This window comes from Drosophila arizonae, chromosome 3 (assembly GCF_054131065.1).
Source record: "Drosophila arizonae isolate 15081-1271.41 chromosome 3, UAZ_ARI_1.0, whole genome shotgun sequence".
Classification (NCBI taxonomy): Eukaryota; Metazoa; Arthropoda; class Insecta; order Diptera; family Drosophilidae; genus Drosophila; species Drosophila arizonae.
Genome location: NC_142923.1, coordinates 24,296,879 through 24,320,695, shown reverse-complemented (window position 1 = coordinate 24,320,695; position 23,817 = coordinate 24,296,879). Strand labels below are relative to the sequence as shown.

At 33.7% G+C, this 23,817-nt stretch overlaps 1 long non-coding RNA gene across 1 annotated transcript; it reads right to left on the bottom strand.

Moving 5' to 3' along the window:
• Positions 1-16,834: 16,834 nt before the first annotated feature.
• LOC149269931 (uncharacterized) lies at positions 16,835-18,231 on the bottom strand. Its single transcript, XR_016269229.1, has 2 exons — positions 17,494-18,231; positions 16,835-17,407 (listed from the first exon to the last, which is right to left on the bottom strand). It is a non-coding gene; the product is annotated as an uncharacterized LOC149269931 (long non-coding RNA).
• Between the last annotated feature and the right edge of the window lie 5,586 nt (positions 18,232-23,817).

Here is a 23,817-nt window from a genome sequence, read left to right as displayed (position 1 = left end):
TAGCAGCCAGCCCGCCAGCCAGCCAGACATTGCATTGCATGCCATTGCATTGCATTGCATTTGCTAGCATTTCATTTGCATTAAAGCCTGACAGTCTAATATGGCCAAAACACTTGAGTACAACATGTCCCCGGGCATTTCGCATCTATAAGTACATATACTATGCGTAAGCGAGCTTATGAAGAGTTAAGAGCTCGTTTGCATTATGCTAGCTCCGGCTGGAGGCTATAAATTAATGGTAAATACTAAAGCCGTAGATGTAAACGGAATAGAAAATATAGAAAGTGCCGAGTGTAAGGCGAGCAAATCTCTTAGAATTTGAATGAGCAAAAGGGCGTGACATTGCCTTGAATTGGAAGCGAAAGCTCTGAGTTTTATGGGTACTTTAAAAGGTTTTTTTTTGTTTTTTTAAGATTGAAATTTAATTTAGTATCAATTGTAACAATAGTCAATATACAAAATAATTTGAGCTATCCATTATCCAACCGAATTACATTCCGATAGTTCTCCTCAACAATCTAGGAAACTGAATTCCAGAAGTATGCTGAGAACCCTCATGCCGATAATTAATATCTTGATAACAACTAATAACTAAATACCAGTTAGATAAAGTAGTTTTGTGCTCTCCATGAGTTAAAAATCCATGTCATTTATTAAGAATACTATTCCCATCCTTTTTTGAATAATGTCAAATTGTTTTTATCTTAAAGCTCAAATGCCTTTTTATTGGCTTCTACATAATTTTTAGCCAATATTATATATGCTTTTTAAGCATATTCGTTGCTTTCATCAACTGCTCTTTATATTATTTTTTATAGTTTTTTATAGTTTGCTTTCACAATGTGTGTGCCTTAAGTAAGATGTGCATGTGCTCGTGATTGTGTGTGTGTGTGCAGACATATCGTTCATACTGTGCCTCGTGGCACACAATCAATGACTTTATACCGGGGTGCAGGTAACATAATCTAACTGAAGTTTTGCATGCCTTCATTGTACCACCTTAACAATAACACTACGAGCAACTAAAGAAAACCAACGAAACGTTATATAACAACAACTATGTACAACAAAATTGCGTCAAAACTTTCACTGCTAACAGTATACGTACTCTCGTACACAATCCTTGTGCAACCAGCAAGCACCAAGCAGCAACCAGCAACGTACAACCTTGCAAAAAGTTCCATAACAAAATTTATGCGTGTAACGGGGCGTACGAAAATGCTGCCAACACCAACACCAACACTAACAGCAGCAACAACAGCAACAACAGCAACAACAACATCGTCAACAGCCGCAACAAACACCAACAACAGCCGCAACAACAACGGCGATATTAATAATACAACAAGCAAGAAAGAAGACGAGAGAGAGGCAGAGAGAGAGAGAGAGAGAGAGAGAGAGAGAGAGAGAGAGATTTGCTTTAACAAGGCGAAGCTATAATACTCTTGTGGATGTAGAAGGATTATAAGAGTTTATATATTCGAATATATAGTTAATAAAGATGTGAGTGTTATATTTAATAATTGAATAATATACAGTATAATCCGGTTATAACGACTGCTCTTATAGCGCTTATACGGTTATAGCGACGAAAATTCTAGTCCCCAGAAAAACTTATATGAAGAAACGTTTACGGCTTTAGCGTCTACCGAGAATTCCTTGAGCGACGTATTAACCGGATTCACTGCATTTTGTGTCATACATATTACAATAAAATTCTTATGCGTTAGTTAAATTAAACATATTATTATATAATTGTATATATTATTGTGTATAGTATATCTTAATGCTTATTTTTCAACTGATATATAAAGCATATACATCTATTATTAGTGTTTTCAAAATATCAATTATCATTCCATAACAACATTTACTTTTGACATAAGTCAATAATATATAAATATTATCTATCTACTACTACTTATTATACCATCGATTCTTTCTATCTCATATGTCCAAATAATAGCGGATAATATTTTTAAATAAATGCTCATTCTTAAATAAATATATTTTACATATAACTGTATATACTTATATATGTATATATATTTGTATAGATCTTCATAAATAATAGAAGCAAAGAATGAGTAAAATATTTTTAAAAGTAATACAAAAAGAACAATGCACTACATTTGCACAATACCCTGTAAAAGCTGCAGGAGGTGGCAGGCGTTGCTGCTGCAACTTTTAAATAAATTTCTAAATGCTCGACTCGAGGCGCGCACTCAGACGATCGCAGGTAAACGAGCCAAAGTTTAAAGGACTACAAGGAAAACAAAAAATATGCGAACGGAAAATGCTCAACTTTGAGAGCTGGAAATGAGATGATGCTTTGCGTGTGGAGAGAGAGAGAGGGGTAGGATGATAGAGAGAGAAGCAACACTTTTGACTTTTGTGGCGGCGAACTTTTTGGCCTCTCTCTTGCTGGGCCAACTTCTTAACTCGATGCGCGATGTTGGTCTAAGAATTTATGTTAATAACTTTTTGTTGTGTCTGTCGAGGTGTATGCACGAGTGTGTGTGTGTGTGTGGGTGTGTCTGTGTATACCGTAAGTTATGCTTGCTGATAATGGCATTGATAGCGCTGTAAATATTGTATATAAATTATTGGAATGTGTTTAACTCTCTGCCTGCGCCCGCAGAAAGTTTCATTATTGTTGTTCAGATGATTTGCATTTGCTTGACACCAAAATTTATTGTGCAAACACTGGCGGCAGCTTCGAAAGCTCTACGCTTAACTGTTGTTAACAACCCAATATGGTCTTGGCAATTAGCTAGAGCTTAAAGCTTTCTTCATGTAATTGGTAGTTTAGTGTAGAGCTTTTTTGTTGGTTAAAGTGAAGCTTTAATGTTGTTGCTATGCAACAGTTGCACTAAATAACAGTTTTAGAAAAGTAGTTTCCACTGGCCTTATTCTATTTGCCTCCACTGTAACGTTTAACCTTTGTGTAAAGAAATCGAACGAGATGTAGTATTTTTTTACTGATTATATTTATACAATATATTTTACACCTATTTATATACGAGTATATATGATTTGTAATAATAACTAACTAATACTAATAAAATTGAATCAAAAAACTATTAAATAATAAAAATTTAATGTGATAGAATAAAATAGAATATAATAATTATAATATGATAGAAAGAAATGATTAAAAATATCACTGAATTATGATAATAACTTAATAATGATAAAAATAAAGTATCAAAAATTTTTTTTTTTTTTTACTTTTGAGTTAGATAAAACTACTGTATTTATTGTCAGCCAGGTTAGACAAGCCTGTATAGAGTGCAGCCTGGCAGCCTGCCCTCTGTTTTAGGATGAAGTATTATACTGCATTCAACTTCTATTTTGAGCTCTTCCAGCTGACAACCATTTTTGTGCTATTTCTCTTTGCCAACGTCACAGAATTTTCTTTTTCTTTCTTTAAAAAAAAATATATAGTGCGGATATCGAGTTTTTTCAAAAAATCGATAACTCATCCCGTTAGTTTGTTATCGATTAAAAACAATATCGAAATTCAGTAGAGTCGCTAAATTTTAAATGTAGACTTATATGTACTTAATAGAATTCCGGCTTTATAATAATTCACCTTCACCCCTAAATCCACCCTATCACACTTAAATTTGGTAGATGCACTAACTAAATAGTTATCGAAATTAATAAATAGCTATCGAAATCAATAAATAGCTATCGAAACCAATAAATAGTTATCTAAACTGAGAAATAGTTATTAAAAGCAATAAAGAGTTATCGGGGAATTATAGCAATCGAGTATTACTTATCGAAGTCTCGTAGCATTCAGCTTTTGTCATGCAGCTGCCTTAACTATATCTTTGTGGATTTATATATACCTTATAGAATATCGGTTATTACTATATTTCACCCACCCCTTAAATCTTTGGCAGATGTATGCGTTTCAATGTTAGAATCACGATATGAAAGTTTCACGAAGTTAGTCTATCAACAAAAACAGTTTATGCGTACGTGCCTGTGTGTATCTATGTGTGTGTATCTTATATAAGTAGAAAAACGCGAAGAATTATTGATATATCAGTTCCTCGAAGGGTTCAGGGGATTTCGTAGTCGAGCAGTCTTGACTAGAGCTTTCTTATGTATATATTAATCCTTAATTTTTAATAGCATTAATTTAATATAAATAATAATATTCGGAACAATAAACTACATTTTTACATCATTATTTGTAATTATAATTATTTTTTTTTTTATTATTCCATATTCCTATTTGATTAAAATCTGTCATGTGAAAAGTAAATAAATTATTTTTATTATAATATCAACTATCATTCAGCAGTTTATTTATTTATTTCAATAAGATTTACCATTTGTTAAATAATATTGAATAGCATTAATTAGAATAGAAGCAATAATATATACATTGATTATCAATTCAAACAGTCGAGCGGACACACATCAGCGGAGCTGAAACTGAAACTGAAGCTGCTAATGTGATAGTTAAACAACCTCTACACTCACACATCAACAGCTTTGGGGGGCTGGAGACATTGTGAGGAGTCTGCATGGATGCCATGGCCCACACACTTGACTCTGACTCTGACTCGCTTGCTCTCTGGCTCGCCGCTGTGGCTGCTGACCGAGACAATTAATGCAAAATGCTGCATACGCCCTGTAGGCCGGGCCATAACGGCAACGTGTATACGACTAGTTGCCTCTGGCATATTTTAGCAAATGGATGAGAGCTCAAGGGACGGATGAGGAGGGCAAACGGAGGGATATATCGCAGACAGTTGCATAAGCATTGGACATTGGCATTGGCGTTGGCATAGAGCCGGGCGCAACAGCATTCAACTGGCGCTTATGTTTTGATAGCCATGTAATTTCCGCCCATAAACAAAAGCTGGCGCTGATTCGCATTCGCATTCAATGTGCTAGCTCAGTCCAGGGGCTGCTCGAATTTAAGTGCAACTATGCAACTTGAGCGATTGTTTGGCTCAGTTTAATGAGCTTGGCAATTTAAGTTCCGACTCAATGTAGTTAATTGTTGACAGACTTTATTTGTGGTTTGATTGACATAATATGCGGGCCATGAAGTTATATTTTGGCATGTAATTTGTGGAAGGTTCTGCAAACGAACGTCTGCTAGTAATATTCGAATATTTTCTATAGTAAGGACTCTCCAATAAATTTAATTTATACAGTCACATATTAGGCATACTATATTAAATTCAATTATTATTATTATACCAAATTAAATGTCTTCATTTATATATGTATATATTATATTTTAAACTTTAATTTTGATTACGTTTTCACAATAATTTTAACTTTTATATTTAATATTTTTTAAATACGTTTTTTTTTTTAAGATTTTTATCTACTTTTTCTTTTTTTAGTCTAATTTCCATTATGAATCACCTTTATATTCATTCTAAAAAATTATTTAAATGAATTTACTTGTTGGCCTAGCATATATAGCATTTACTTCGAGAAAAGTGCTCTAAATAATTTTTAAATAACGAATAAATTTCTCAGTTATCTGCTATAATTTTCTTAGTTATCATCTTACTATACAAACAATGTTCGCTTTTCATTTCCAGACTCAATATTAAAGATAAAGATATAAATAAAATAAACCAAAATGTAAATAGAAATATTCAACTTGGCACTTTGACACATATTTGAAGCTGACATTCAGCTCTAGACGCACCTTTTTCACTTCACATTTCGAGAATTCATCTCATATACCATAAATCTGAACTTTTCAATATGCTAAAAACAATTTAATTACTGCAGTTGTCTGCATTTGGCAGCCCTAAAGAGTGAATTTTGTTGCTCGGCTCGTGCGTTCATTGTTGAGTTCTATGTGAAAGCGTTTTGCCACCATCGATTCAATCTCAATTAAGCTCTTCAGTTTCTGGATTTTGTTAGCATTGACGTAACTTTAGGCGCAACTTGCTAACCCTATGGAAAATTTTGGGCAAATAATTTTGTGCACATATGCCGCATTTTGTAGGAGTATTTGCGGAAAAGTTTCAACAGTCTGAGCAGGAATAGGAGCAGGAGCAGGAGCAGGAGCAGGAGTTGGAGCCATGGCTAAGCCAGAACTGTGCTTCGCTTTTTAGTTTTACAAATTGCTTAATGCCACACCACAGTGCCGCTGTTATGCATTCCGACCTCCCTACCTCCCGCTCCCCAACGAACTGAGGCTCAGTTGACTGGGCCCCAAACTACTTTTGATTACTGCCGCAACTACAATACAGCTACAACTACAACTACAACTACAGCTACAACTACAACTGCAACTGCTGCAACTAAAGCGAAACTCCACTCACTGCCATACAGCCTCACAGTTAGGCAGGCAGTCGAGCATAACTTTTACTCTATTGACTGCACGGCCTGCTCCCCTCTCTCTCCCACTCTCACTCATTCTTTGTCCCTCTCTCGCTCTCTGTCTCTCTGTCTCTCTCTCTCTCTCACTCTCTCTCTCTCATGCAGCTCGATTGGCTCGAACATGCTGAAAGTTGGTTCGTTGAGTTCTTTGGTGGCCCGCTTATGCTATGCATTGATTAAATTTGACTTAAATTGCATTAAGTGTGTATGCACACACATACACACACACACTCAGAGCTCTCTTTCCCTTTCGCTTTTTCAATTCTTATTGCTTGAAATTGGATTTTGTTGCAACGTGCCAAATGAATTTGCCGCCCCGCCCACTTGTTGCCCCCATTTTCGCATTGGCTAAGAAAACGAACCAAATTGAGTTGTCGAAAACCTCTTTCATTATTTATTGGGCTAATTGAGAGCTCGGTGTATTGTGACAGGCTTTCTCCATATTCCATTCTCCTCATTTGATTTGTTGATTAGAAAATTGAAGCCAATCAAAATGAAACCCAAATTATTTTTGTAAAAGTCTTCGAAGAAAACCAAAAATGTTTGGCATTGCGTGAATGGGAAATTTTTATAGAATTATTATTTTATGTACAGCAATTATAGAATGTAGTCAAATCTTCTCTTGAATATACTATTAGAAAGGTTTTAAAAATTCATAAATTTTGCAGGCAGTCGAATTGAGATGAACTTTAGAATTTTTTTATGCAGAAGCCAGTAGCGAATGATTTTATATATGATGATGATTGATGATACATTAAATATATATTGATAAAATAATAAAAAATATTTATTTAGTATAACAAATATTTGTTTTATATTTTCTTAATTTTAAATTTAAGGCATAAATTTTTAAATTTAAATTCTAAGTGTACTTATTGATTATCTGTTTTTTTATTTATTATATTTATTATATACACACAAAAATACTGACTTTCAGTATTATTTCATATATATGTATTTCATATATTTCAGTATTATATTTAAGGATATAAAAAATGATATACCATTTATTTTACATGTTATTCTGTGTCTGTGGAAATATTATATCAGACCTAAGGCTGGCCTGAGTGAGAGATTATTAAATTTGAGCCGTTGTTCACGAGTACTCTAAACTATTGTTCTTTCTCTGGATTCCAGCTAAATAAATGCGTAGTGTATATTTAGATTTTTTATACTTTTTTTAAATTTAATGTCAACTGCCATATAAAATACCTTTGCATTGTGTTACTTTTTTGATGACAGAGATACAAAAAAAAAAAAAAAAAAAAAGAAGAAAGCCTCGAAATTTATCTAGAACAATCCAGCTATCGTCAAAATTGAAAGCAAATAAATGCTCTGTCAAAAATCAATAATAAAATGCACTTCATAGAGTGTTTCGATGTGATATATTGATATTCATATTCATATACGTTTGTCATTTATTCGTTGCTCTTTGCAAATATTTTTATTTAAAAAGGCATCCATTAAAATTGAATCTCGAAATATGAGCATAATTCGTCCAGCTTTGTTTAATCTAAAAACCACTCGCCTCATAAACCAGAAAAACTTAGTTTGGAACCGGTGTGAGTGCTTTGTAGTGTTTGCTGAATATCTGTCATGGTCATAACTGGGAATATGTCTCAATCTTTTTGCACAAAAACTTTGGTCTACAGTACGTACATGTTGTGGTTGTTGTTGGCTCCAGCTATCGTTGTTGTTGTTTGTGCAGTTGTTATATTGTGGTTTTGGCTCCATAACATGCCACACACATTAGGAAATGTTAAAATGACATAAAAACAGAGCAACAGCCAGTGACAACAATGTGACACCTGTTTTTCTCTAGGTATATCGGTGTGAGTGTGTGTGTGTGTATGTGTGTGTGTCTGACTGTATGTTTATGTTTCTAGCGCATTTAGTGACATTTATGTGCAGCGTGGCGTTTTATTTGCAGCTCAATGCACAGCAAAAATTGCTTACGAAGTGCGCCATGAGTTGCACTTGTTGTTGCTTTTTATATGCGAACTATAAGCACTGAGAGAAAAAACTGCTGCGCTTTTGTAGACTTGAAATAGAAGCTGCTTTCGTTAAGATATCTGGGAATTATGTTGGTATTTTCTTTTCTTTTTTTTTTTTATTTTTATTTTTTTTTCTTTTTTTAGTCAATAGTCATTTGTAGTCTGGTTGGCATTTTGCAATTTTTTGAGACTGCTTAAAGTATTTTAGTTTACTGTGTATAGAGAGTTGCTGACTCTGAAATTGAATTGAATTGATAATTTTCATGTTTTTAGATCAATGCTCAAGGTTTTGTTTATCAGCAAAGTGCTGGGCTTATCTTATGTAAGATCTAGAAGCCATTAAAATAAAAATGCAGTTTTCTAATACATAAATACTTCAAATTAATAATCTAATAATATACAAAGAGCTCTGAAGTATATCATTAAAGACTTCGGGAGCACTTGTAGGTCTAGAATAATAATTTTAAGATACCGATATGCATTTTTGTTGGATGATAAGACCTTACTATGACAATCTTTTAAGAGCGATATAATAATTCATACACTTTGTACGAATATGTATAATAATAATATATGTAAGGCTTGAAGTGATTTTGAAGACGAATATCATTATCACCCCAAGCCCTAGAAGCCAAGATCGAAGGCCTTTATTTAGGCAATTATTGTTGTCCTTTGACGTTTGATATGCCTAGCGAGTTTATCTCTTCTCCTCTTGCATCATCTCTCAGCTAGTGTCTCACTTTGCGCTCCTTTCCCTACCACATTTACGCCATACTCCGTCGAACTGAGTTTCCCAATGTCAATGTCACCGCCTAACTAGAATGAACTTAACAGCGCCTGAAAAATTCTGCATTCAGTTAACATTGATATTTTCCTTGGAGCCTTTATCTTATTTCATAACGTAATGCTACTTAATGGTTCCTTAAACTAATGTTTTTTTTTTTTTTTTTCATTATATATTTTAGGCCTCTATTGTCAAGCAAACATTTTGTAAATATGTAGAGTTTGAATTGAAGCGAAGAAATCTTGCATCATTTACGTTAATTAAATAAATGTTAAAAATTAAAAAAAAAATGTGTAAAAAATAAAACAAGTTGCAGGGTGATTGATTTTGTTTGCATGTTGATTGACATAATTTATAATTGATATAATTTAAATAAATGTTGTGCAATTAAAAGAAGATTTTATCTCATGTCACATATTTCTTTTTACTCCAAAGTAAATTCAATTCTAAATCTTTTAATCCAGTTTTTTGTAGCCGTGCATGATACGCGCGTCTTGCACTTTGCTCCATCTCTATCGGCTATACGTGGTATCCTCTAACAATTTTCGCGCTACCTTCATTTTTATGCGGCTGCCTGTGCGCTTTGATGTCGCATAAAATTTTACAGGTTTTTATTAAAATGTGTCACAGTCGTAAGTGTGGGCGAACGTAGCTAAAGATGAAAGTTGATGCTGAAGCTGTGAGTGTCTGTGTGTGTGTGTGTGTGTGTGCGGCAGCAGCTAACTACGAGATTACTTGCACTTTTGTGCCAAGTGTGCTCGCTTAAAGACACGCTTCTGGTCATAAGAAATGCATAGCATAAGTTTTGCTAATGAAACATAATTATTAAGCCATAATTAGCACGCACTAAGCCAAACAAAAAGGAAAGAAAAAGAGAATTTTTGTTTCTATAAAAAGAAAAATCCCCTCTGATCAGGATCAGAGACACCCCAAGGCGGTTTAGCTCTACTGGAACAGAACGCGCACAGCATCTGGATGCTCGTAAGCTGTTCGCATCAAGTTGTAAGCAGTTGTTGCTGGGGCGTTTCCAGCCCCTCGCAAAATCTCAGCCAGGCAAGCGTAAAAGCAGCTAATAATGTAAACAACTTTGGCGAGGTGGGCGTCAAAAAAAAAAAAGAAAAAAGTAGGAGAAGAAGTGAAGAAGAAGCGAAGGAAATCTGGAGGGCTGTCTAAGCCTCGGTTCGTTTAGTGCCCCATTATATACGATTGTTGTTGTTGTTGTTGTTGCTGTTGTTATTGCTGGTCATTCGCAGTTGGTCGGGCGTATAATTATGACAATTGCTGTTTTCCTTATGCGGCTCGTTGAGTTCCAAGGTGGCAAATTGATGAGCCACGTCGCAGAGTGGACGAAGTGCAAAGAAAAACACCGGAATTATTTATTAATGTATTTTTATTGTCGTTGGGCATAATGTAAATATATCCTGCTCCAGTATTCGCTATGAATATGTTTTTCATTTTTTTTTTTTAATTTAAAATGTATAGAATATTTTAAGGAGAAATATCTCTTTTTTTAACTAAAATGATTATCATATTAAAATATTCATACTAAATCGTTTTGAGCAAGAGACTTTGGTTCTATAAGTCTCGGTTTTCGGTTGGGCGTCTTAAGTTTAACTATTCGTGTGACGCTCTTCTTAAGATCATCATTTGGGGAGAGATACGATTGACGTTCATGAAATGAGGATCAGTAAGTGAGTGAATACATGTGTATGTAGCTCAAAAGGTCTATGTAAGCGTTCTTCACATTTACATTCTAATAATTGCTCTCTGAACTTTTGCTCAGAGTGTCAGTAGGAGGCAAATACTTGCAGATATCGATAAACAGTCGACAGAATTTTAATTAATAAAAAAAAAAAAACTTGTGCTAATATATTTTATTAATCACCTAAACTAAATGGCAGAAGGCTCATTATGAAAACAATCTATATAGATCCTTGCAAACACAATGCTTTGCGGACTTTTAATCAATTTCCGCATCGCTGCACGTGGCGTATGCTTGATATATGTTCGGCAAATTGCGCATACGCCATCGCATTAAAATTGCAAACAGACTGCAAGCAATTTGTGCCAGCAACTAAGTGCAATTTAGTTAATTTAGCACTTGATTAACTTTTGAAATGAAAAATACAAAATAAAGCACAAAAACTAAAAAAAAAAAAAAAAACAACAGCAACAACAACACAACGCTCCACACTTCAGCAAAGCAATTGAAATGCACATTGAGGCCAGCTACTGTCGGAAAAACTCAAACTCTAACTCTAACCCAAACTAGCTGCGCTTTTACTTTGTTTTTCTATTTTATTTTGTTAGTGGTACATATAATTTTTTTCTTTTCGTTTTTTTTTTTTGTATTTATTTTTTAACTGGGTAGCAAAAGTTTTAAGCAGCTCTGGTGTTTGTTAAATGTTGGTTGTTGTTTGTTGCTGGCGTCGGAGTTGGCGCTGAAGTTGTTTATATGCGGTCAACATGGCAGAGCCAGCAATTGCAGAGGGCACAGAGTGAGAGGGCGATATAGATGTATACAGAGTGAGGGGGGTGGGACACAGAGCCAAATAGCTAAGTGTGAGTATGACATGAGTATGAAAATTTGATAAAAAAAAGCAAATTGAAGCGGGGAATTTTTAAACGACTTGACTTAGTTTTGGAATTGTTGATAATATTATATAATTAGTTGCAAGTACTGCTGGGAGGAGCTATGAGAAATTTCTATAATGTTTATGTATATTATTAAAATCATTGGACTTATTTTAATGAAAGAAAATTTTACTTAAACAAAATTACGTATTTTAATTGAACAAAGTTATGAATAGTAAATATTATATGTTACTTATTAGTAACATAAAATTAAAAATTTCTTAAATCTTTATTTATATATAGTCTGTTGACACAAATTTTATATTAAATTGAGCTGAAACTCTTTAATTTTTATTTAAATTTAGTATATTCCGTTTCCATACACTTCAGCAATATTTATATTGAACTTTATCGACTGCAGGGCCAAGAGTGATCTCCTGCTATTTTTTGATTTTATTATTTTTTTCCAACACATGTAAACATGTTGTTGATTTAATTTATTTTAATTATTTAAATCTGTACTTTTTTCTTTTTGTAAAACTGTTGCGCACACGTTTTTCATGCATTCTTTTTGCATAAACAATGCGAAAGTTTACTATGCATAATTTATTAATGTTCAGCTATTAGATTTTACATTTTGTGGTCTGCGGTTGAGGCTCGAGCCTGATGAACTATTAAATATGCAGTGCTCGTACGACTACGAATTCGCTGAGGAAATATTAAGCAATTAAATCGATTCTGGCATAGTTGATTTTTAATATGGAGTTAGTCATGCTATTATCAGCATGTCTTGCGACAAGTTTGGCAACTTTTAGGCGTTGGCTGTTGTTGTTTTTCCTGTTCTCAAAAGCCAAAACAAATTTCCGCCAGTGCTTGCCAAGTTTTGGCACAATGGCAGCAGGCATAAAGGCCTCTCGAACTGTTCTCAATAATTTTGCAAGGCGCTCAAGAAATAAATATAAATACATAAATAAACTGGCGACGCGCCCCACACACACACACACACACTCACACAAACAGACTCAGCCGCCCCATAAATGGAATATAAAATAAAATATGGTAAGTAAATGGCAAATGCTTTTTGGTTGTGGCTTTTTGACACATTTATATATAGATGTATATATTCATATATATTCGAGTGTGGGGTAGCCATGGATGGGGTGTGTGAAATGATGGCGAAGGCGCCTTTTATTTGCATTTCGTAATTGAATTTTGTTTTGCAATTTATTTTTAGCTTTACGCATGCCAAAATCCGACAGAGAACAAAAAATATTTGTAAGCACTTCATGTACCTTGATTCAACAATGGCAAAGACGGTCAAGTGTGGCCCCTATAAAGGAAGCTGCACAAGAATTTAACTGGAAGTAATGTTAATTCGTACAAAGTGACGCAAAGGTGGCTGCACGTGTAAGTAGAGCACAATTATTTCGAGGGGTATGCGATGGGAAAATTGAACATAAACAGTCTTAATAGGAATCAAATGAAAAATTAAATTTTTTGATTATAGTAAAATCAAATTGACTAGTATAAAAGTGTAAATATATAAATAAATAGGAGTAAGCAGGACAGCGAGTAATATTAGAGAACTTTTAGCTGCAATTTGAATATTTTTTAAAATTTTGTATATTTATCTGATATATGTATTTATTATTTCTATGTATTTATTTATTATTATACTATGTAATACTTTATTATATATATATTTATAAATTTTATATACCTTTGTGTATTTGTTTTGAATCCTTCTATTTTTATAAACTATAATTTATGAACAAAAATATTTCTTATTTAATATAATATAATAGTAGAAATATATTTTCTTCCAAAAATTAAAAAAAAAAAAAATAAATAAATAAAATAAATGCCCACATTAAATATGAAGTTGTTTTATTGTTATTTATTAAAGTTAAATTTAAATTAAATAAAAATAAAATTGAACTAAATTGTTTTTGTTTCTTGCACCTCTTAAATCAGGGAATAATATAATATTCGACGAGCTGAGTTAATAAAGAGCTAGAAACTAGAATTAATATAATAAAATTATATATAAATATTATTATTTTATTTATTCCTTTATACTCAGTAAAAGTTTATATTTGTTTATTTATTTATTTTATTTTATTTTTGATATTTTTGTTTCATTTCATTTATTTTTTAAATCATTTATATATTTATTCATCATCCGGATCCCACTCACTAAATGTTCTACCATTTTTACTTTTCTTTTTTTACTAAAAAAATGTATTGTAACTGGCATAAATGTTAATTTTTTACATTTAAAAATTAAATTTTCTGTATTGCTGCATATTGGCAGGCAATGTGAGCGTAGTTTGTGCATAATTATTTTATTCAAAACGAAGTGCAAAGCAAGCTCCGTTTAGATATTTGTGCGAATCTCTTGATTGTCCAATTAGTAGCCGGATAGCAGCTGCATCAGCTTCCATGAGCGGATGAGGCCAGCAGTAACTGGCAGCCTGATATAAATTTATAATTTAACAAGACTTCAACTAAACCCTCTTCTCTCTAGCTCTTATGTACTTTTATTCCTGTCTTATTCTGCTCTGCTTTGCCCACTTCTCTTGCTTTGCAATTGCTGTTCACTTATACGCTGGCTTCAAATGAGCTCTTCTTTGCGCTTCTCAAAACATTGCTGCTTTAATTTGCATCAAACTACAGAGCTGTCTCTAATAGGCCACTAGAAAAAACTTTTGTTTGCTCAATGCTTTATTCTTATTATTTACATAATACATAGCTTAAATGAGAACTGCGTTAATTCCTGTCTATTAGGGAAAGTCCCAATAAACTGTTTATGTGGTTTATGCATCTCAATTCGCAATTTACTTCGAGCTCACTTGAAAACTTGATTATGCCGAAGGTTTAGCAGTTTGCTTTAAGATATCAGGTCGAGTTATCTACTTATTTGAGCAATTTACACGATTTTTATTACGGCCAGCACAGCACGGGTTATAAAAACTAAACACGCTCTCTCACTCTCGTGTGTGTGCATGTGTGTGTGTGTGTGGCACTCGAGTATCTGCTGTAAGTTAACTTATCCAGGACACGCAGTGCAGGCCGCTCGTTTTGTTAGCTCGTTGCACTTTTCAAAACGTGTTGCAATTTGTGCTAAGAGCCGTCCGCTTTTATGATACTCGCTACATAAACACACAATCGCACACACACACACACACACATGCACACATGCACATTGATATTGAAAGATGATTTTTACGATAATGTGAAAAAACTTGACGTGGGTCAAGTGAATGTTGGGCAGGTCGTTAAACAGGCGCTAAGCTTGGCCTGCGTGTCGTCTACTTTAAAGTCCATTAAGTCATATTTACGGCACTGGGATAGAGAGTGTCGAAAAGTGTTAAAGCTATAGTCAAACAGAAGAGAATACACACACCCATACACACACACGCGCACACACATACCAGCGCAAAAAGATAATAAAAAGTTGCCGCAGCTCATGATAATAAAACGTACAATGCTCGAGGCACGTGCTGCCTCAAATGGACACGCAGCCTGGACACGAGCCCCGGTCAGGCGACGGTATTCTGCTTAGCTGTTGGCAGTTGACATTCCTTTCTCCACTTTTTGCTTATTTCTGCTTCGTCTCTGCAGTCGCCCAAATAGATTTCTCTAAAGCAGTCCAACAATGTGTGTGCAATGGCATCGCCTTGAAGCGCCCGCAGCAATTTGTTGCTGAATGATGTGTGAAGGACATAAAAATTCGAGGGATTTCGAGGGGTATCGCATCGCTATGGCTGATGCTGATGATGGGGCAGGGCGTGGGGTGTGTGGCAATTGGGATGCTGATAAACTAGACAATGGGGGGCAACAAATAGTCAGCGGCGACGCCTTTGATAAACGTGTTGATGCTTGATACTTGAAAGACATTCGCGCGCTGACAGCCAAATGCAGGATTGCTGTCTGGGGGAATGCTTAAGAGATTTAACAAATAAATTTTCGACTTATTCGAGCAAGCTGTCTGGGATCTTGAAAGCAGATTAAGAATGAAACAAAAAATAATAATAATAATATGATGACACTTTTTGAGACTATAATTAGCTGTAGCTGAAGCTTACAAAATTTGAGGAGCAAATTTTGTTTTGCTTGAAAAGTCTGGAGCATCTGTTCTCCCTCGTAAAGCTTTTCTCTTCCCTAAAATTATGTACAATTATATACCTAATGTGGATCTAAAACAAATCTAAGCGTATGTTTAATTATTCGAACATAAAAAATAATTTATGGGAATCAATCCTGGGATTTATAAGACCACCAAAGATTGGAGCTCGAAAACAGAATTCTAAAATTACATTTATTTATAAAATACTAGCTGGCCCGGCAAACGTTGCATTGCCCTGTATATTATTTCTAGGTAAAAAATTGTTGAAAGCTATGTTGTTCAGGTTGGGATACACTCTGATTAATTTATTAATCGGATTTTCATTCAAGCGCCTTGTAAAGGACATTCTTCGTTTTTTGGTGAGGTGCAAGAACAAATAATGCGGATGGTTTGCCAACACGTGAGCTTGCCACGTTCAATTGACCATGAGAAAAACACACATTTTCTAGATTGAGGCCACAAATAGTCAAAGATTGGCCCTGTGACTTGTTGATCGTCATGGCGAAGGCAAGACGAAGCGAGAATTCAAATAAATTCAAAGGGCATATCTTTTGAGATCATCGGAATCCTAGGAATAAGAACTTCCTCATCTTTAAATTTTCCTTTGAGTATCGACGCGTGAATCACATTGCTCATCAGTTTTCTTATCACCAAACGGCTTCCATTGCACAGTTTTGGTTGGTTTAAATTTCTAAGCAGGCAAATCTTGGAGAATTGCTCTTTTCATAGCTGTGTTCATTTCTTGACGCCGGTCAAGTTGTTCTTCCATATTGCCCATGAAGTATATTTGCAAGAATTTTTGCTGTGCATCTTCAATAGGTTGCAATGATCCAATGCGATGGCAAATCTGGCCTTGAATCTTTAAATTCAAAGCCATAGTTATAGTTCGATTTACAAACACTTTTTACATAAATCTAACAAACTACATTATTCCAAAATTTTATTTTATTTTATTTTTTTTTTTTATTTTGACAGTCATAGAAAATAACATTTTTAACGTAAATTACCTTAAATGTCGGATTATATCCGTTACCAATAATTTCCGCCCCAAATGAAGTCATTTGAAAACAGGCATTGTATTTTTGAGTGCTCGTTAGAAAATGTCGTGATTCTAGTGTTTCGCCGTAAAGCAGGGAACGCAATGCTCTGGTGGCGAGACCACTAATGGCAATGTCACTTTACCACTAAGGCAGCACAAACCGGGCGTTTCACCAGCAAACTTCAATGCGCCACAATGCTGGCAAACAACGTCCATTGGACCAATGCAAACTAAACGATTCAAGCTGTAATCAATGGTGCAATCATATCGAAACGCTGCTCGATTCAAATCAATCCTTGAACCATTTCTTATTGCCATTTCACGGGCTGCCTCTCTTTGAGAAGCACGAATTAAAGCCCTTCTTTGCTGGGTACTAACGCGGAGCCTTTCTCGGGCGATTTCTCGCTCTTCGTCAGATAATTGACTCGCGCTATTCCGTTGCCTAATTGCATTATGGGTCCGCCGGGAAAGATTAGATCTTCTAGAACGCGGCATTTTTATTAATAGTAATACTGCCCTCGCACAAAACCATATAAATCAATCGAGAAATATAAATATAAATAATTTACACAAATTTATGTTTGAGACAAACAAATACCTGAACTTTCGAGATATTTAGCTTTTGTAAAAGTCCAAAAATATAAAAAGCCAAAAATACACTTTTTAATAATTAACTTTTTTTTTTTAATTTCGAATTTTTAATTTTTTATTTATTTTTGATTAGTCAGGTTTTAATCTTTTGATTTTTTTTTTAAATTTTTTCAGATTTTTGATTTAAAATATTTAGAATGTTTAAAAGTCCAAAAATATAAAAAGCCAAAAATACACTTTTTAATAATTAACTTTTTTTTTTTTTTTTGAATTTCGAATTTTAAATTTTTTATTTATTTTTTGAACAGTCAGGTTTTAATCTTTTGATTTTTTTTTTTAATTTTTGCAGATTTTTGATTTGAAATATTTTTCTTTTTGATTAGGAAAAAAATTTTTTTTTGTTGAATAGTCTTTTTTTTTTTTTTGTTGAATAGTCTGGCCTGCTCGAGGCTGTGCCGTAGACTGACTGACTACATTTGTTTATTTACTTCTACACTATTGTCAAAACTGTCACTGTTACCAAGCCTACTGGGTATAAAAAAAATTTGAACATTTGGGGAAAAAACCGCGTTTTTCAAGTATTCGGCAAATTTTTTCAGTATTTTTAAGACCCTATACTAAACTCGTTGCGGAGACAAATCCAACAAATCAAAAACCATGAAAATTGGTCCAGCAGATCTCGAGTTATAAGTGCTTGGACACTTTTACACAACTCTCTTTTATATATATAGATTTCTTGGCAAATTTTTTTTAAATGAATAATATCCTATATTTGTAATTAATAAATGTATATATACAACAGTTATATATATATAAATCAATTCTACATAAAATAAATTCGAATTTAGAGTGACCATATATGAATGAATTTTATAAATATAAATCAGTGTAAAATAAATTGCTCCGCCTCTATTTATTTTTATCCATTTATCCATCGCACATCTAACATAAACTAAGTCGTCCTATATTGCCAATCAATTTTAATATTTTTATTATCACATGTCAATAATTTGGCTAAATATAACCATATAATAACAAATATTTGCATATCTAATTTTTTTTACCACTCAATTGATATATTTTAGTTTATTTATTTATTTTTTTATTTATATTTTTTAATTTTTTCTTTTTTTTGGTTTGTGTGCACTTTTGACATATCAAAACAACTGAAGCCGTAATCGAAAAATATTTTATCAATTTGATTTTCAGGTATTTGCTGGCACATGGCCGCATAGCCAAAAGGTTAATTTTATTACGGCCAGTAATTTCATATTGGTGCCACAGGTCTGTTGAATGTTGTCCGCCCATCTGCCACGCCCACAGACTGGGCCTGCAACGTCTTGTTTACAACAAATTGAAGTATGGCAGGGCAAAAGTTTTGCCTTTGCCTTGTGTCAGTGGCGTTGTCTTCCTTCGTACACTTCTGCGTCTTCATGCATTTCTGCACTTTGCGGGCAGACAGGGCGTATGAATAATTAAATATGCACACACACACACGCACACGCACACGCACGTACTACATGTACGTGCAGCACAAAAAAACAGAGACGTTGCCTCACACATACTTGATGCAGCACTTTGTTTTTATGCTCAACTACTTTTTGTTTTAATGCCTTTCCGCCTGCGGACTTTGTTTGGTTTTTGGTGAGGCTTTTTCATTATTTCATCATTTGCATTTCTCATTTGCTGGCTTCGCTTCCCTTTTTGCATTTTGCATTTTACATTGCAAGCCAGCATCCTTTCGTTAATTTCACCATATTTAATGAGTCTTGCCTTCTGCCTTCTGCCTTGTGCCTTGTGCCTTGTGTTTTCTCCCTGTGGTAATTCTTTTCGAACCGAAAATCAATCGCTCTTCGCCTTGATTCGAGCAGCGCTCAATGACAAACATTTTTCGAATTGTTTCCCTTATTTTGTCAGCAGCATCCAATTAGCTGCAAATATTTTCAACGCCCACACAAAAAATGTTTTGTAACTTGACAAACTTTGCTCATGAACTTTGCATTTTGTCTATGGAAACTTTAAGGTCGCCTGTTAAATAACCAAGTTCATTTTTGGCTACAAGGAATTTCACTAAATGCTTAGCTTTTATGCAAGTTTCGATTAATATAGAAGTAAGTCTTTTGTGTTTTAAAGAGACCTTGAAAAATAAATTCCATATATGAGTTAACCGATTGGCTGACTAAATTTGTAAAAAAACAAGCTAAGAATTAAAATGTACTCAAGTGCAATAACACGAAGAAACCCGATAAACAATTATAATTGTATTTTAATTATTATTATTATTATTATTTATTTATTTTTTTTTCTTTAATATCATTTGATTGTTTTGTATTTTTTAATTATTATATTTTTAGATATATCTGTAAAATATTTATTTTGAAATTCGGTTTTACATAACATTTAACAAATTATCTTTAATTATTATTACCCTTTAAAATTACTTTTATTATTTTTTGCCGATTTATATATTTAAAAAAAAAATTATTAATTTCTTTTTTAATTTTATTTATATATATATATATATTAATATTATTTTTACATATATGTAAATTAATGGAGAATTAAAATATATTAAAAAAAAGAAATAAAATAGTATGTGCATGTTCAAGAAGTCAAGAGCCCACTGTACATGCCCACGGCATGCAAATTGTTTGTAGGAGCTCATAACTCTTTGACCTTTACATTCAGGGAAACAAGTGAACACAAACACACATGCACACACACACACACACTTTGAACTACAAATAAAAGTATAGAAATATACGAAAAAAAAAGAGCGATAAAAATACGATTTGAATTGCGTTGTTCACCTTTGGCAAACTCATCTAATTGTTTGCAAGGAGTTTGTGCGAATCCTTGAATCCTTTTATTGCTTAGCGTGCGCCGATTGCTTTGTATGCAGCAAAAGCAGCATTCAAAATTTGCACAACAAAAATTTCCATAAAAAATAAGGAAAGCAAAAAACGAAAGAAAGCAGTGAAATAAACGATTTTGAAGAGTTCATGCAAATATAAGAAGCTGAGAGAAAACGGAACCCTAACAAGATTTTGGCCAACAAAGCAAAGGGCAAGCCAAGAACAAGAGGCTACGTGTTTGGCGTCAAAATGGCCGAAAAACATCAAGGGGCTGGGGTGTAAAGTGGGGTGGAAACTGTGAGGAGTGTGGAGCGGAGAAGTGGGGGAGGGGGACTGTCTTGTGAGAGGGTGTTGAAAATTAAGGCAAAATGCGTCGCTCGGCGTTAATATTAACTTTTCTGCTCAGTTTCCTTTTCGCTGAAAAACTTTCGCAGAAAAGTTACGCGCCGCCCATTTTTTATGCTTTACATATACTCCATATCCCCGCATCCTCCCAACAACAACGACTTTCCCCTGAAGAGACAATGCCCTTATGAATGGGCAAATGTTTTCCTTTTGTGCTGTTACCAATTTTCTGTTTCTGTTTATTTTGCAGGTCATGCATAAAATATTAAATTATTAGTTGTAAAGAGCAGCTAACAGTGTTCGACTTTTTCGGTTACGGTTTCGGTTTGGCTTCAGCCTCCCCTCCACCCCTCCCTTTCCCGCGCACAATTTCATACGGTTCATTTTGTTGCTGTAGAGAGGAGACGCGTTTTTCATGCAACCGCAAATAAATTAATGGAATTTTGTGGTATTTTCATGAAGAGGCGCAGCGGTAAATATACAAAAGCTGCTGCAAATAATAGTCATAATAATAATAATGGAATCACGCCAATGTGGAACATAATTAAAGCTATCTATGCTATGTCTACTGTTTCACTATGTTTATTCGGCAAATTGTTCACTTTGGAAGAGAAAATCAAAAGGAATGGTAGCTGGAATGGAGTGGATAGCATATCAATAAGGGAATAATGTACTCGAATAACATAACTGATAAAATCTGTCTGTCAAAATCTTGCAACACGCAAAATGAACGCTTTTATATATTTACTTTTAAATTTGGGTCGCTATACAGGTATAGCTATATATTTTTAAATGTATATATGATAAAATATAAATAGTATATACTATTTTTAGCTTTTCTAAAAATTTAATAGGCCTATATTACTTTTGTCTTTTAAAAAATATTTTCTTCCGTTAATTAAATCAATTTTTTTTTTTTATTGAAAATATTTATGTACATATTGTGAATTACATCATCATATTTTAATTATATATATAAAACACAAATGTGTTTTATAATATATGAATAATTAATCTTTATCAATTGTTTAAAATTATCGTAATAATTAAAATATATATATTTTTTTTTTACACAGTCTCTTAACAAAATATGTCTTTTGCTATTGTTAAAATATTTCATTAACTACCTAGCTTAAAAAATTTTAAGTGTTACGGTTATCCCAATTTTATAAATTTTTATATTATAATAATTGCTTAAAAATATTTTGAAATAATAATAATATTTTTATGATTATGATACATTATTTAGCATATTAATAAAAATTTGTGGTTGTTATCAATAATATTCTTAGTTAATTCTTAGCTGAAAATCAGTTTAAACTTTTTCAAAAAATTTATTCAAAAATGCATCTCATATATCAATAATATTTGATTTTATTGCATTCTCAGCCACTTCACCACAAGTATAAGTAAATTATTTAATTACAGTTAATAAATTTAACAGCTTCTGATATCATTCTTTGCATCCGCAAAGAGGATATACAGCTAGCAGAGGCGTTTATAAGTAAGCTCCATCCGCTTATCGCGCTGCCACTGCGCTGCCAAAGAAAATGAAAAATGACGCCAAATGAGAAATAAAATTCCACGCCACTAATGGCATTAAAAAGCGGCAGCAGCAAAAAAAAAAAAAAAAAAAAAAAAAAAAAAAAAAAAAGAAGAAGAAGAAGAAACTGAAATAAAATAGAAATAACAAGTAAAAAGGGGTAGCATATAAAATGCAATGCCAAAAACGAGAGGAATCAAGAAGCAGCCAGACAATTTGATTAAGTGCCATGCAATAGAGTCCAACTACACGTTCGACTCAGACCGCGACTCCGACTTGAAGTTGGAGCCAGAATCCGCATCCAAATCCACGCTCGCAGTCCTATTCGTAGTCAGCAGAGTTTCAAGCTTTATTGCTCCAGTTGCTCAGTGGGAAAAACTTCAATTTGATTAGTGCGCGTATGTGCTTCAGCCTTGGGCTGATCGATGGCATCGCTTGTATGAGGGAATTGCCTGTGAATAGCGGCTTACACGGAATGTGCCAGGCATGATAATCAAATCAAATTCAAGGCCAAACTGCAATTGAAGCTAATTGAATAAATGGTAAAATGTGTTAAATTAAAATTTAAAATTTTTGGAAAGAAATGTGAATATATTACGTACAATTGCAAGTCTAAAACATTCTATTCTAAAGTAGCTGAGCAGAGTTTATAGCAAGATTGGATTATGGATAATCAAACTAAATGCCAATTGATAAATATCTCACATATAAATATCTAAAAAATTTTAATTTGCTCTCTAATTTGGTGGTGAAAGGATGAAGATTAAAATTTAATAAAAGATAAAAGCGACAAATAAAAATTAAATAAGAACTTAAATTGAATTTTAATTTAAGTTTCTTAAAAAAGCATGGGAATATAAATAGTCAGATATATAATATTGATATATTTTGTAGAGCTTTACTTTTATAATTTTCTTAAGAAATAAATAAAAAAAAAATATGAATTATATTAAGCCTAAACGACCTACTTCAATTGTGTTCGGCTTCATTTAACAATTATTGAATGGGGAAAAGGTTCCAATAAATGATGTCATCACTTGGTATGCCTAAGAAGCTATCAATATATATATATATATATGTAGACCCGCTTACCTGTACCGGTTGGCGTGGCATTGCATGCCTTTGTGTCATCTTGGTGTGCCATAAATCAAGCGCTCACAATCTTTCCATTAGCAAAGCCGCGAAGCCAGCGAGCTCGAGCGCACCGAATGGCTGTCACATTTTATTTAAAACGCTTTGCACTCGCGACATTGCACAGAGAAGGTAATTGCCATTTTTTATCGTTGTTCACACTTTTTTGTTCACCTTTGCCCCTTGGCATCCTTTCAATTGAGCTGGGTATTTGGTTAGTTGCACTTTTTGCCAACGGCGACATTGGCATCTTTTTAATTAGACCAATATGAGATGGTCGCATAAATTGGTAGAGGCATCCAGCTGGAATTTAGCCTGGCATTCCGTTGGCCCTCCTCTATAAGAGGCCATTTATGATTAACACTGGGCTAACATGCAATGCTCGCTGTCATTAAGGGCTGCATGGCTCGTCCAACCCCAACCCCAATCTCAACCCCAACCCCGACTGGCCCACTCT